Genomic DNA, 13,773 nt, shown 5'->3' with positions numbered 1-13,773 from the left:
GCAAACCACCATTCTACTCTCTGTCTCATAGGAATTTGACTGCTATAAATACCTCATGTAAATGGAACTGTTTTCCATATTTGTTCTTCTGTAGTGGTTCATTTCATTGAGATTATTAAGTCTAACTCAGATATTTTTGTTAAATACTTACTCCATAGCCTAGATGCTACAACACACAAAAGAAGTATCTACCATGGTCCCAGCCCTCAGGCTGCTTACTGTTAAGACAGTAAAAAACTCATTAAATAACAAGAACAGTTACAAGCCAGATTGAAATCAAGTGCAGTAATGAGAGATACTCTGAAAGTACTTTAGAGAGAGGTAATGGGGGAGAAAGTAGAGAGATTGGTAAGAGCCACAGTAGACAGAGACTTCTTCAAGAGGGAATTGTGGCCTGTCAAGAATTGTAAACGCCAGGTGATATTTGATGGCCATGGAGATGGGGACAGAGATAGATAGCACAAACAGCTTAATCTAGGTAGGTGTTTGTAATGAAGAATAATTGGATAAAGTAGGGAGATTGGGGGGTGGGGAGAGAGTGAGAGAGAGAGAGAGAGAGAGAGAGAGAGAGAGAGAGTGTGTGTGTGTGTGTGTGTGTGTGTGTGTGTGTGTGTGTGTGTGTGTGTTTTAAAAAAGAGCCACAGTAGATTTTTTTAGAATGATTAGTGACAGTGTACGGTTATTAGGGAGAAAGACAATAGGGAGGACCACCATGAAGATGCCATTGTGTTAATTCAGATACGAATTGATAAAGAATTTGTATTTGAGTAACAACAGAAGATATGAATAAATTTCGCAGATACCAAAAGGAAAATTTGAACTAGGGTCCCTTAACAGGTTGGGTTAAGGAGTGCTGGAAGGAAACATTGAAATGAGGCGCCACTGGAGAGGGTTGAAACATCTTTAGTTGCACTGTTACTATCATATAGCCTGGTGGGTCATACCAAAATTGTTCAGTTGCTGGGGAGAGGAATGGGGAGTGAGGAGAATGCAAGTAGAGAAATATTTGATACGATTTTTACGATAGCTTAAAGACTTGACTTAAAAAAAATCAGTTTTACAGTGACATTCAGAGGAAAAGCTGAAGAGAATCTGAAGTATTAATAAAACTTTGGGAGAGATGAAAAGAGGAGCTAAAAAGAATAGGAAGTGGTTTTATTTTAGGGGAAAATGAGATGAAAGAGAGGCCCGCTAATAAACGAGAGGGTATGAACCCAAAAAAGCCTCATCATTAACTAAAGAATGAAACCCATTTTTAAAAGCTGAATTCACATAAGAAGTGAATTAACTAAAATTAGATAAAAAGTATAAAATATTTTGTTAAGTGGAAGTGACTTTGCTCTTGCAATGTCCTAAAGCAAATAAAAATCTCTGGAAATATTTTGCCTCTTCACCTACAAATGATATTTAAAAAAAAACAGCTTTCTTAGTGAATAAAGGTAATTTTCAAGTATATTCTTGATCCCTAATATATTTTGTTCTGTTAACTTGAGAACTAAAAAAGGGAAAAGAAAAAGTATAAGAGCAAAAAGAAAGCTTATTTGGATTTTATTTGTTGATACATTGTTCAATAAGTCTGTCATTTAGTAAAAGCAGTGCAACAAATGTAGAAAGTAAATGTTTAGAAAGCTATGGACTATACAGCTGACAAAAAATAAGCAATATTTGTATATCCAGAAATATATATTTAGAAATTAATAGCTTTTGGACTGAAGGTTTTAATTAATGGAAGAGGTAAAAATGTGTCACAATTTCTGTCTTGATTCTATCCCATGTTTTTATTCAGGAACTTCAGTGTTCACTTTGAAACCTGCCAGTCTTGGTCTCACTTTGTGAAACCTTGCAACCCCAGACACATTCGTTTGTGCTCTGTGTTAACTTACTTGTACACAAACATCTCAGATCATGCTTCCTTTAAGATTTCAAATTCTGATATTTCTCTAAATCATTCTTTTTTTTTTTTTAAGTTTACTTACAGAGAATGAGCAGGCGTGAGTGGGTTAGGGGCAGAGAGAGAAGGAGAGAGAGAATCACAAGCAGGCTTTGTGCTGTCAGTGCAGAGCTTGACGTGGGGCTCGATCTCATGAACTGTGCGATCATGACCTGAGCTGAAATCAAGAGTCAGACACTTAACCAGCTGAGGCATTCAGGCACCCCTCTAGATTATTCATTCTTACATCCCCCATTTCCCAATCCTGATCCTTCATTACCTGCCTTAACATGCCTCCCAACTCAACCTGGAGCCCTGCAGTAGTCTTTTCAGTTCATCTTAGGGACCAAGAGGGTCGTAGTGTGGTACCAAGACTGAAACCCGATCTTTAGCCCACAGTTGGAGCTCCTTCAGTTTCCCTGTGTAGTTGTATTTGCTAGAGAAAGACACCATTCTTTCTCCCAGAGACAGCTGCTCCTTATCATCAAGGTTTTATTTTTAATTTATCTCCCCCACACACACCAAAATTGAAAGGTAAGTAAGTCTTACCATGTTACTATTTCCATCCCTTTCCTTCGTTGGTTTTTCCTTTGTGTATTTATTCATTCAACAAATGTGTGCTGGCTGCTTATAGTATACCAGGCAGCAAATTTTCATGCTCTAATAGAAAGTATCTCTTGAGGCACCTGGGTGGCTCAGTCAGTTGAGTGTGCAACTCTTGATCCTGGCTCAGGTCATGATCTCATGGTTCATGGAATTGAGCCCTGAGTCGGGCTGTGTACTGACAGGTCAGAGCCTGCTTGGGATTCTCTCTCTCCTGCTCTCTGCCTCTCCCCAGCTCGCTCGCTCTCTCTCTCCCTCTCCCTCTCTCTCCCTCTCCCTCTCTCTTCCTCTCCCTCTCCCTCTCTCTCCTTCTCCCTCTCTCTCTCAAAATAAATAAATTAAAAAAATAAAAGTACGTCTTTATTCACACACAGTATTTAAAGATGCAAATGTTTAAGAAAGAGTCTTTAAAGATTACTAATCATACCATCAAGAAATGCTTAGGGTCTCTCTGTACTAAGCCTACTAATCAGTCATCTTTCTAAGCTTGAGACTTCTAGGGATAAGGAATTCAAGGACTATTAAAGTAGCTGTTTTATGTTTGGAAACATCTTTCTATTAGAAAATTAAGTATCTGACTCCCGGAAATGTTCTCACATTCTTCCAAGTTCTACAATGTGTAGCCATGTAGAAGCAAACTCAGTTCCTCTGTTTTCAGATATTTTCTCTTTCATGTCTGACATGACATAATTCAAAATTACTGTACCATCCAATTAAAACCTTTTTCAAGCTCTTTGTATGTGCCTTTCACAACATTTTTCACCCAGACTCAATACTACTAACACTGTAGGAGTCATCTAACCCAGAGAATAGCACCGTATTGTTTTTTTTAATTGCTGCATAGCCTATTACCACACATTCAGCAGCTTAAATCAATACATGTTTATTATCCCATGGGCTCTATAGTTCAGGAGTTGGGGTATGGCTTATTTGGATCTTCTCAGGGTCTCTCAAGGCTGCATTCAGAGTAACAGCCATGCTGTGTTTTCATCTGGAACTTGGTATTGTCTTCCAGACTAATTCAGATAATTGGCAGAATTTAGTTACTTGTGGTTGTAGGACTGAGGCCCTCCCTCAGCTGGAGGCCAACCCTCTCCATAGGCAGTTTACAACCTGGCCAACATGGCTGTAAAGGACAGCTCTTTCCATGCCATCTCTTCCCTCCATTATGGAAGTAGTATTCCTTTATATTCACAGGTCCTAGTGATGCTCAAGGGGAAGGGCTTGCATACAAGGGCGTGGATCATCAGAGATCATCCTGAAATTCTGCCTGTCACAGGGACTATCACTATCCTCATGTTAACATTATCCCCACTCTTAATACATTCCTAAAGTATAATTTGTTCTTCGAGTAGCTGCATCAAACTGAGTGAACTTATTCCTGCTAAAGACCCATGTCTTCAATTTATGCTTCTCTAAGATATTTCCTCCACACTGTAGTTCATGACTATTTGGTCCTTTGTACAGAATCTTACATTTATCTGTTAAATTCCATCCTGTTAGATTCAACTGATCCAGCCTGTCAACATTTGAAACCTGTTTCTCTCACCCAGTATACCTACCACATCTTAACTTTGGATGGATTTCCAAAACTTCAGATCAGAATTCTAAATTTCCAACAAATACTATTAGTTTTCAGGGAGCTGCTATAGGCCAGACTTTCTATATTGTAAAATAACGTAACTATGAAAAATTCAAGGTGTTTTAATTTTCCATAATGGTAGTACCTGCTCATAGAATATATAGAAAAATAAAACAAAGGAAAAAACTGCATAGATGTATATCTATTTACAATGTAGATTTTTAAAAATAAGTTTTCAATATGCCATATTTTCTTGTTTCTTTGCTTGTTTTACAGAGTTGAGGTCTTACTGTAAAAATTTTTTTTTAACTTTATTTATTTATTTTGAGAGAGAGAGAGAGAACAAGAGAGCACGTGAGGGGCAGAGAAAGGAAGAGACAGAATCCCAAGCAGGCTTTGCACTGTCAGCACAGAACCTGATGCAGGGCTCGAACCCAAAAACCCTGAGATCATGATCTGAGCCCAGATCAAGGGTCAGATGTTTAACCAACTGAGCCACCAAGGAGCCCCACTGTAAAAATACTTTTGATTCTTCCATTTTACACTTAATAATATTGTAATGATTTTCTAGGTTATAAATACCTTATGACCATCATTTTAAATTGCTATATAATAATCCATTCAACACATGTATTATTAACTTGTCCTATACTGTTGGGCATTAAATTGTTCCCAGTTTCTTGCTATTCTAGATAATACTAGAATGAGCTCTTTTTTTCCCTAAAGCTTTTAAAATATTTGAAGTGTTTTTTTAAGATAGATTCTAGAGATGCTAAACCAGAGGCTGTGAACATTTACTGAGTGTTATGCTTATGCTCTTTGCAACAACAAATGAAAGTGCCTATTTCCTAGCACCCTCTGTGGATGGGGAACTGTTTTTTTGTTTTTTTTTTTACCTAGCAGACTGAAAATTTTCATTGTGAAAGTAAAGAATGAGTAAGTATGATCAGAAGTAATCATTTCTTGGGTTTCTTTGCTCTGTGTGTGATTATTTATCATACAGGGGGTTTAGAATAGAGCAGATTGAGGTATATTGAGTTTTAACTGTACAATATTATAGAAACAGTAATGCCGTAAGCAGAACTCCCTTCAGAAGAGAAAGCAGCTTGGCTCTGATATCTTACATACCTTACGTATGCTAGACTAGCTTAGAAGGTTAATCTTTTAAAATAAACCAACAGCTTCTCAAAATATGCATACGTGAAAAAGGACAGCAATCACCTGAGGAGAAGTAAAGATGAGTGTATAATCCTGAGGAGTAAGATTATTTACCACTGAATGTGATGAAGGTGTGCTGTATGTGAGACTATAACTTCAGTTACCTGTTGTCTTTAACTTGCGAAAGTAAAAAAATTTAACCACTCTTTTCCTTACTTGTATTTATTTTTGTTGATTTCCCCTTTCTCCTTTTCAGTAGCATGGTATATTTGAAAAAAACATGGATTTTGATGTCAGAAGAGTCTGAGACCTTGGGCAAGTTATATATAATCTCTCTGAGCCTTATTTTACTGGAAATGGGAATAAGAATGCTTATGTAATAGGGTTGTTGTGAGAGATCAAAAGAAATGTTTATAAAACTTTCAGCATACGATAGGTATTCAGCCAGTGTTTGTTCCTCTTTCTTCCCTTAGTCTAAGAAACTTGTAACTATCTAGCACCTGTTGGAAAGTTACATATTTTAGATTAGTACGGGTTTCAAATAACTGAAGTACAGTTAAATTCTGCTTTTCATTTTTTAGCTGATCTTCTATAAACATTTTTTTCTAACATATATTCTATACTTCACTGCCTCCTTCTTAAATTGTTGTTACTATACCGTGGGTATTTATAGAGAGTGTGAAGCATAGGACCAAAAAGCTTCTCTTTCTCTCTTGCGATTGCTAAAATCGACTGGTTGGTGCACAGCCCAGCCCACTGTATGGCTAGCTATTCTCTGTGGTCTACGATGCCTGCCACTTGCCACCTCTGTCACAGCTGCTCATTTCTGCCGGCTGCTGCTGTTGCTGCCCTCATTCTTCCTCCTCATTACCTTTAGTCTCTGCTAGTCCTCTTGCCATTTCTCTTCTCCTTCTTTCTCTCCGGGTTTCTTCCGTTGCATCTCATAGTTCATAGGCAAATTGGACCTTCATTGCTTTCTCAAACCAGGTAGAAGGATCCTTCTATACAGTGAGCCAGCTGGCCACAGCATGTTTAATGTGGTCCTTATCGGCATTTTTCCTCCTTACTGTGGGCCCTATTCCAGATACTTGAGAATGCTAAACAAGTCCTTGGATTAGTGAGGTGTAACTAGATCTGGTTTTCTTACAAGTCATTTATTTTTCTTTAGTCTTATTTAACTTTAATTTTATGCAGAGCTTTGTGCTAGTTACAAGGGATGACAGTAATTGGGGTGTCATAGGTTAAATTATGCCATGGTCCTTTCAAAAGAGCAGGAGAACACGTATTCACAAATAATACAAGCTAAAGAGGGGATGAGAGAGACAAAGTTTTAGTTAAGAATTGGGAAGGCTAGGGGCGCCTGGGTGGCGCAGTCGGTTAAGCGTCCGACTTCAGCCAGGTCACGATCTCGCGGTCCGTGGGTTCGAGCCCCACGTCGGGCTCTAGGCTGATGGCTCAGAGCCTGGAGCCTATTTCCGATTCTGTGTCTCCCTCTCTCTCTGCCCCTCCCCCGTTCATGCTCTGTCTCTCTCTGTCCCAAAAATAAATAAACGTTGAAAAAAAAAATTAAAAAAAAAAAAAAAAGAATTGGGAAGGCTCAAGGTTCTAGTGGAAGTTCTAAAGCAGAGTGGCTGGCTGCCTTTGAGTCCGGTCTCAGAGTGGTGGGTGATAGCTTTGAGTCCCTTCAAGAGTCAGAACAGAGAAACAGGCTAGATGGAGGGAAGCTTTCATGATTCTTTTCCATTTCAAAGGTAATGGTAGAGAATCACTTAATGGGATTGTGGGCACATTTTTCCTTTTCTTACTTCTTTTTCTTATTTAAATTTCATGTATTATTTTGTCATTCCTTTATATTCCTTATGAATTTTTATTATTGATTTGGAAACAGGACGTGGAGGTATAGTGGCGGGTTGCACATTTCTATACTTTTGTAGTCTGAATTTTAAGCATGGCTGAATTTTTATACACTCTAACTTTATTATGTGATTTTGTTTATTTTAATTCAACTGAGTATTTTTATTTTACCCTAATGTATAATCCCTTACAAAGATTTTAAATGTATAACCAATTTTAATTTATTGGAATTGTTTTTGCTGCTGTTTATAACAACTCCGTATTTATTAACCTGGAACATTTGTTTTAAGCTAAAACAGAAAGGGAAGGCATAAATAATCATGACAAACAACCCTTTTCTGGTGTGGTCATTTGAAATGAAACAACTAAAAAATTTAATCAACTTAAATTTTAAAAAATTAGCTGATATAAGTTGTAAACCAGATGAGTAAAAGCTTTCACTTACTCATTCTTGACATTCAATTCCATTTATTCTTTGTAATATATTTTAAAACAGAATGTTTATAAAGACTAAGGTTTGGTTTCCTATATCCTGTTTTGAAGTTACCAAGAGAAAATGTCTAGAGTCATATTCTTGCTTTAATACAAATTCCACTTTAATACACAAAGTGGAATAGCAGAGGTTAAGATTTTGCAAATACAAGATAATGTGTTTTATATAAAGTATCATAATCATAATAGAGTATTATAATATAGTAGTTGATTTAAAATAATTATTAATTATGATTAAAAACTGAACAAGCTTTATATTAATGAGTCATTACCATTGAGTTCATTGATTGAACATTTCTTAAGTGCTTATTATGTGCTAGGCATACAAAAGATGAATAAAAGAAGAATTTGCATTTGAGTCCCTAAAGACTGCAATATGATTAGTGAGTAATGTAAAATAATCGTCTTTCTTTGTTTCACCCAGAAACCTATTCTTTAGACATATCAAGGCACTTAGACATACAAACAACTCAGAATTGAGGAAAATTCTTAATGTCTTTTTAAAGCCTATTCCCTTCTCTAGTACTCTTGGAAGACAGGAAACGTAATAGAATTAGAAGACAAGCTGATTGTCCTCCCATCTTTCTATTCCCAACTTGCCAGTCAGTTCTGTGATTAGAGTCATGGTTCTTACGTTCATGTCCCTGCTCTAATTGATTTCTGGGTGGACGTGCTCTAAGTCGAAAGATCAAAACTCTCCACATTTTACATTAAACACTAGGACACTTCAGCCCGTAGCATGTGAACTCAAAAGCCCCAAATTAGACATGGTGATCTAAGGAACATAGCAAACGAGAAATGTGTGGGAGGTAACCCTATCATGCTTGTAATTGTGAAGAGCCATTTACAAGTAGTCATGATTCTAATTGGTTTGATCAGTTTTTATTGGAAAGACCTAAGTAATAATTAGAATCACTGAAAAATAAATGTAAACATATACATAGTATTCAGATTCAGAGAAAATACAAAGGAATAGTAACTTTTTCTTGTAAAAAATTAATAACAATAATATTAAGACATTTTGTAAAAGTACAAATAATAGATGTAAAGAAAAAGATTTTAGTCATCTTTAATCTCAGCCTTGAGGTAACCCCTTATCACATTTGATGTTTTCCTTATCTTTTTTCTGTAGGTAGGTAACACATTTTAAAAACAAAAAATGGGGGTACCTGGGTGGCTTAGTCGGTTAAGGGCCTGACTTCGGCTCCAGTCATGATCTCACATCTCATGAGTTCGAGCCCCGCATCGGGCTCTGTGCTGACAGCTCAGAGAGAGCCTAGAGCATGCTTTGGATTCTGTGTGTGTGTCTGTCTCTTCCCCTCCCCTGCTCCCAATCTGTCTCTCAAATATAAATAAACATTTAAAAGATTTAAAAAAGGTGGGGGGGATCATCGTGTACATAGTTTTATAACCTATTTTATTTATCATATATATCTCCTCTTTTCCATAGATACGTAATTTAACATAATTTCTGATGGCTGCCTAGTATTCTGTCACGCAGGTGTATCCTACTATAGCCATGCCACTGGTGAGATGCTTGTGTTGTTCTCTTTTGCAGTATGTTAGCTAGATTATAAGCTCCATGAGCACAAAGACACAGCCGGTTTATTTATCATCGTGGCCCTCATATATAGGCTTTCAGAAAATAGGTGCTTAATTCTCCTACCCTTCCTTGTCTGCACCTATGCAGCTAAACATGCCACGTGTTTACACAACTGTGCTCACTTCAGAGTTGTGACCATTAATCTCAAGTGCCGCCCATTTGAGTGCCAGCCCTTAGTGCTGCCCAGCACTTACACTACCTTTCCTTACTTCATGAAGTCTCCTGCCCTGTGAGATAACGCTTTCATACTTCCTCTTCTCTCCTCAAAATCCAGACACCTCCTTCTTCAGCTTCATTCTCTGCTAATGACTTTTCTTCCCACTTAACTGAGGAAGCAAGAGTCATTTTTAAAAAACTGCCACAAGTTCTTACCATCACATCTACCCACCTCCCTGCATCTGTGCTTATAGACCCCCTTCCCTCCTATGAGTGTGTATGAACTACCTGTGCTCCAAAAGCCAGCCCCTCTGCTTATATATCATCCCATCCTACTCAGGGATCTTAGTCCACATATCCTTTTATGCATGGTCAGTTTTCTTTCTCTTCTTTATAAGAATTGGTGCTATCTCTGCCCCATTTAACTGTCCCAGCTACTGCCCCATTTCACTCCTCCTCTTTATGGCAAAATTCCGTGGAAGAGTTGTTTGTGTTCTCATCCCTCATTTCCCATTAGTTCTTGGACCCACTTGAATGAGGTGTCCATTTCCACTATTCTTCCAGTTCTTATCAGGAAAACCACTAACTTCCACTTTGCCAACTCTAGGGATCACTTTTCAGTTGTTACCTTACCTGAACTATTTAGCCGCATTTGGCATAATTACTCCTTCTCAAAATACTTTATTCTCTTATGTTTCAGAACATTACACTCCTCTGGTTTTCTTACTACCTTATTGGCTTTCTCAGTTCCGTGGGTTCTTTCCTCTTCAGTAGTCCCTTCTCAGTTCCTTTGGTTGCCTCTTTTGCTATCCGCTTGTCTTGGGATGCCTGAGAGCTCAACCTTTTCTCTTTGCACAATTCTTTGGTGGTCTCATCCATTCTCTGGGCTTTAAATATATGCTCACAAATCTCAAATTTATATTTCTATTCTGTACCTCTCTCCTGAACTTCAGACCCATATTCTAACTGCCAACTTGACATTTCTCCTTGGATGTCTGATAGACATCCCATACTTAACCTGTCCAAAACCAGACTCCCGAAACCTCCTTGGCTCCAGTCCTTCTCATCTTAGTTAATGGCAATTATATCCTTGCTTCTCAGGCCAAATTCTTGGTGGAATCCTTAACTTCTTTCTTTTCTTACACTAATAACCAATCTATCAGCAAATCCTATCCCTTCTACCTCCATAATATGAACAGAATCTGATCACTTCTCACCTCGCCTTCTGCTAACCCTTTGGCCCAAGTCTTCTCATTTCTTACACAGATGGTTAAAATAAGCTCCCTGGGTGGTTTTCCACTTTCCCTTCAGTCTCTTCTCAGCCTAGTGGTCAGGGTGATCCTCTTAACCCATAAATGAAGTCAAATTACTCCTGCTTAAAACCCTCCAGTGATCTTTTACTAAATTCGGAATAAAAGCCTACAAGGCCCTGTGCCATGTGGCCCTCTGTTACCTCTCACACCTCGTTTCCTATTACTGCTCTAACTTGCTCGCTCTGCTGCTGTCACACACTGGCCCCTTTTTAGTTCCTGAAACACGCCAGCACATGACCATTTCAGAGCCTTGCTCATCTTACTCCCTCTATTGCTTCCCCCCCCCACCCCCACTGCCGAGAGTCACAGAGCTTGTTCCCTCATCATTTTCAAGTTTTTCATCCCCAGTAATTTTTTTAGTAAGGCGTGTGTTGACTACGTTATTTTAAGCTGAAACCCATTGTACCTGCCTCCAGTGTTCCCTGTCCCTTCCTGCTTTATTTTTCTCTACATCATGTATTATCATCTAACATATTGTGTATTTTACTTCCTTCATTTATTTTCTGTGTTCCTCTCCTCCAAAACTAGGATGGAGATTTTTGTCTGTTTTTATTTACTGCACTGAGAACAGTGCCTGGCACATAGTAAGTGCTCAGAAAATATCTGTTAATGAATGAATGTAAGCATTAGCATCCTTGGCATATAAACATGTGTACAAATCCATGATTCATTTTTTCTTTCACTCAGTGAAATGTTTGAGTGTTTACTGTGTGCCAGATACTGTGCTAGGTACTAGGTGTGTAACAGTCAAAAAGTCAGACAAGGGGGCGCCGTTGTCTGAGTGGCTCAGTCGGTTGAGCGTCTGACTTCTGCTCAGGTCATGATCTCACGGTCCGTGAGTTCAAGCCCCGCATCAGGCTCTGTGCTGACAGCTCAGAGCCTGGATTCTGTTTCAGATTCTGTGTCTCCCTCTCTCTCTGACCCTCCCCCGTTCATGCTCTGTCTCTCTCTGTCTCAAAAATAAATAAACGTTAAAAAAAAAAAAAAAAAGACAAGGGACCTACCCTTATGGAGCTCATAATCAAATGAAGATGACAGAGAAATACATTTTTAAACTATAAATTGTAGAAAGTGTTATGAAAGAAACAACCAGGGGATTGAACTGAAGAAAAGCAACAGGAGGTGACCTCTCTGAGGCAAGCAGTGAGGGAGGACTTTCTCTACATGGATGAGAGAGAGGCTGGGACTTGAAGGATGAGGAAGGATCCAGCTATGTGGAGAGCAGAAGGAACAGCATTTTAGGAGATCACATTAGAAAGTTAGGCAGGGTTTCCTAGGTCCAGTGGTTCTCAAAGTATGGAATGGGAAGCCCTGGAAGTCCTTCTGGTCTTTTCAAGGGGTCCATAAAGTCAGCACTATTTTCCTAACAACGTTAAGACACTGTTTGCCCTTTTTTGCACTCGTTCCCACAGGAGCAAGCAGTGGCATTTTCCAGAGGCCACATGACATGGTATCACAACAGACTGAATGCTGAATAGGATATGAATATCCAGTTATTTTCTACTTAGGCATTAAAGACATTTGCAAAAATGTAAAATAATGTCACTCTTCTCAGTGTTTTCCTTTCTTTTGGAAAATGTATTTGCATTTTAAAAATTAAGTTACTTATTATAACAGGTAATGATTTTTAAATTTCTCAACTTTAGTTTCTAATATGGTAAATATTGATAGATATAAACCACCTAAACAAAAGCTCTTTAAGGCCCTCAGTAATTTTGAAGACTTACTATACAAGGGCCTTCAGACCAAAAAGTTTAAGATCTGCTGTCCTAAGTTATGGTAAGAGTACTTTTTGTATTTATTCTAAGAGTGATGGAAAGCCGTTGAAGGATATTAAACCAAGGTAGTGATGTGATCTAATTTAACTTTTGAAGAGTTCACTCACTGCTATGTAAAGAATACACTGGAGTGGGCCAGCAGTGGGAGGGGTGGGGACACATATGTAAAGGCATTGCATCAGGCCAAGTAAGCAGTGATGAAGGGTTGTACTGAGGTGTGGAGTATTAGTTTGTAGAACTGCCATAACAAAGTGCTACATACTAGGTTGCTTAAAAAAAAAAGGTATTTATTGTTAGTAGGGCCATTTTTCTTCTGAAACCAGTAGGGGAGAACCTCACCATGCCTCTCCGAGCTTCTAGTGTTTGCTGGAAGCCCTTGGGATTCCTTACTTTATAGATGCATAACTCCTGTCTTTTTCCAAATAAGGTCACAGTCTGAGGTAATGGGAGTTAGGATTTTAACATTATGGTGCGAATAGGGGGAGGCAATGAGGACGAAGAGAAATGAAGGTGTCTATTTTGGAAGTAGAACCAGAATGGGCTGCTGGTTGATTAGATCTAGAGGATGAGGAAAAGAGAAGTCAGGGGTGGAACTCCCAATCCTGGCTTGGGAAGCTAGATGAATAGTACACCCAAATGATACGCCATTTATTAACATGAACACTTGAGGATGGGACCATGTTTCTTAAGGGATACATTTCCAGAAGTGGAATTGCTAGGCCACCATTTTCTTGAGTATGCTCATGCATTTTTTCTTCCATACAGACCTTATTTAGTGTTATTAGTACTGTTTTAGCATTATTTAGTATTATTCTATCAGGCCGTCCTGATTTAAACAATCAGATATAGTAAAATGCAATATTGTAGCCCAGTTCACCTAGGTAGTCAAAGAATTTAGGCAAAAAGAAAATAAAAATAGGAAGAGAAAACACATGCCCTGAAAGAAGCTCTAATGATCAAAGTGACATAATTAAGAGTTGGCAAAGTCCTTTGAGATCCAAAAAGTATTTCAAATTAAATTTCTTGATGGGCATTCTGGATATATGTTAAATACCATATGATAATGTCTACTACAGTTTCCCCTGCTGTATGAAAAGCTGGCCTTAGGTAAAAATGTCTAAGTTCCCTAGTAACCTGGTGAGGTTAAAGATGTCAATTATAAGGCAGCCAACGGAATGGGAAAAGATATTTGCAAATGACATATCGGACAAAGGGCTAGTATCCAAAATCTATAAAGAACTCACCAAACTCCACACCCGAAAAACAAATAATCCAGTGAAGAAATGGGCAGAAAACATGAATAG

General features: G+C 38.3%; 1 protein-coding gene across 6 annotated transcripts in view; it reads left to right on the top strand.

Moving 5' to 3' along the window:
• ACBD6 (acyl-CoA binding domain containing 6) overlaps positions 1–13,773 on the top strand; it is a 223,140-nt gene that overhangs the window by 158,060 nt on the left and 51,307 nt on the right. Inside the window, exon 7 of one of the 6 annotated variants that reach the window (XR_006705739.1) lies at positions 9,070–9,147. The exons of the other annotated variants lie outside the window; for them this stretch is intronic. The gene's annotated coding sequence lies outside the window, so the exon portion shown is untranslated. The remainder of the gene's footprint in view (positions 1–9,069; positions 9,148–13,773) is intronic. 6 annotated transcript variants of the gene reach the window in all.

Source organism: Leopardus geoffroyi, chromosome C3 (assembly GCF_018350155.1).
Source record: "Leopardus geoffroyi isolate Oge1 chromosome C3, O.geoffroyi_Oge1_pat1.0, whole genome shotgun sequence".
NCBI lineage: Eukaryota > Metazoa > Chordata > Mammalia > Carnivora > Felidae > Leopardus > Leopardus geoffroyi.
This window is presented reverse-complemented; position numbering and strand designations above follow the sequence as displayed.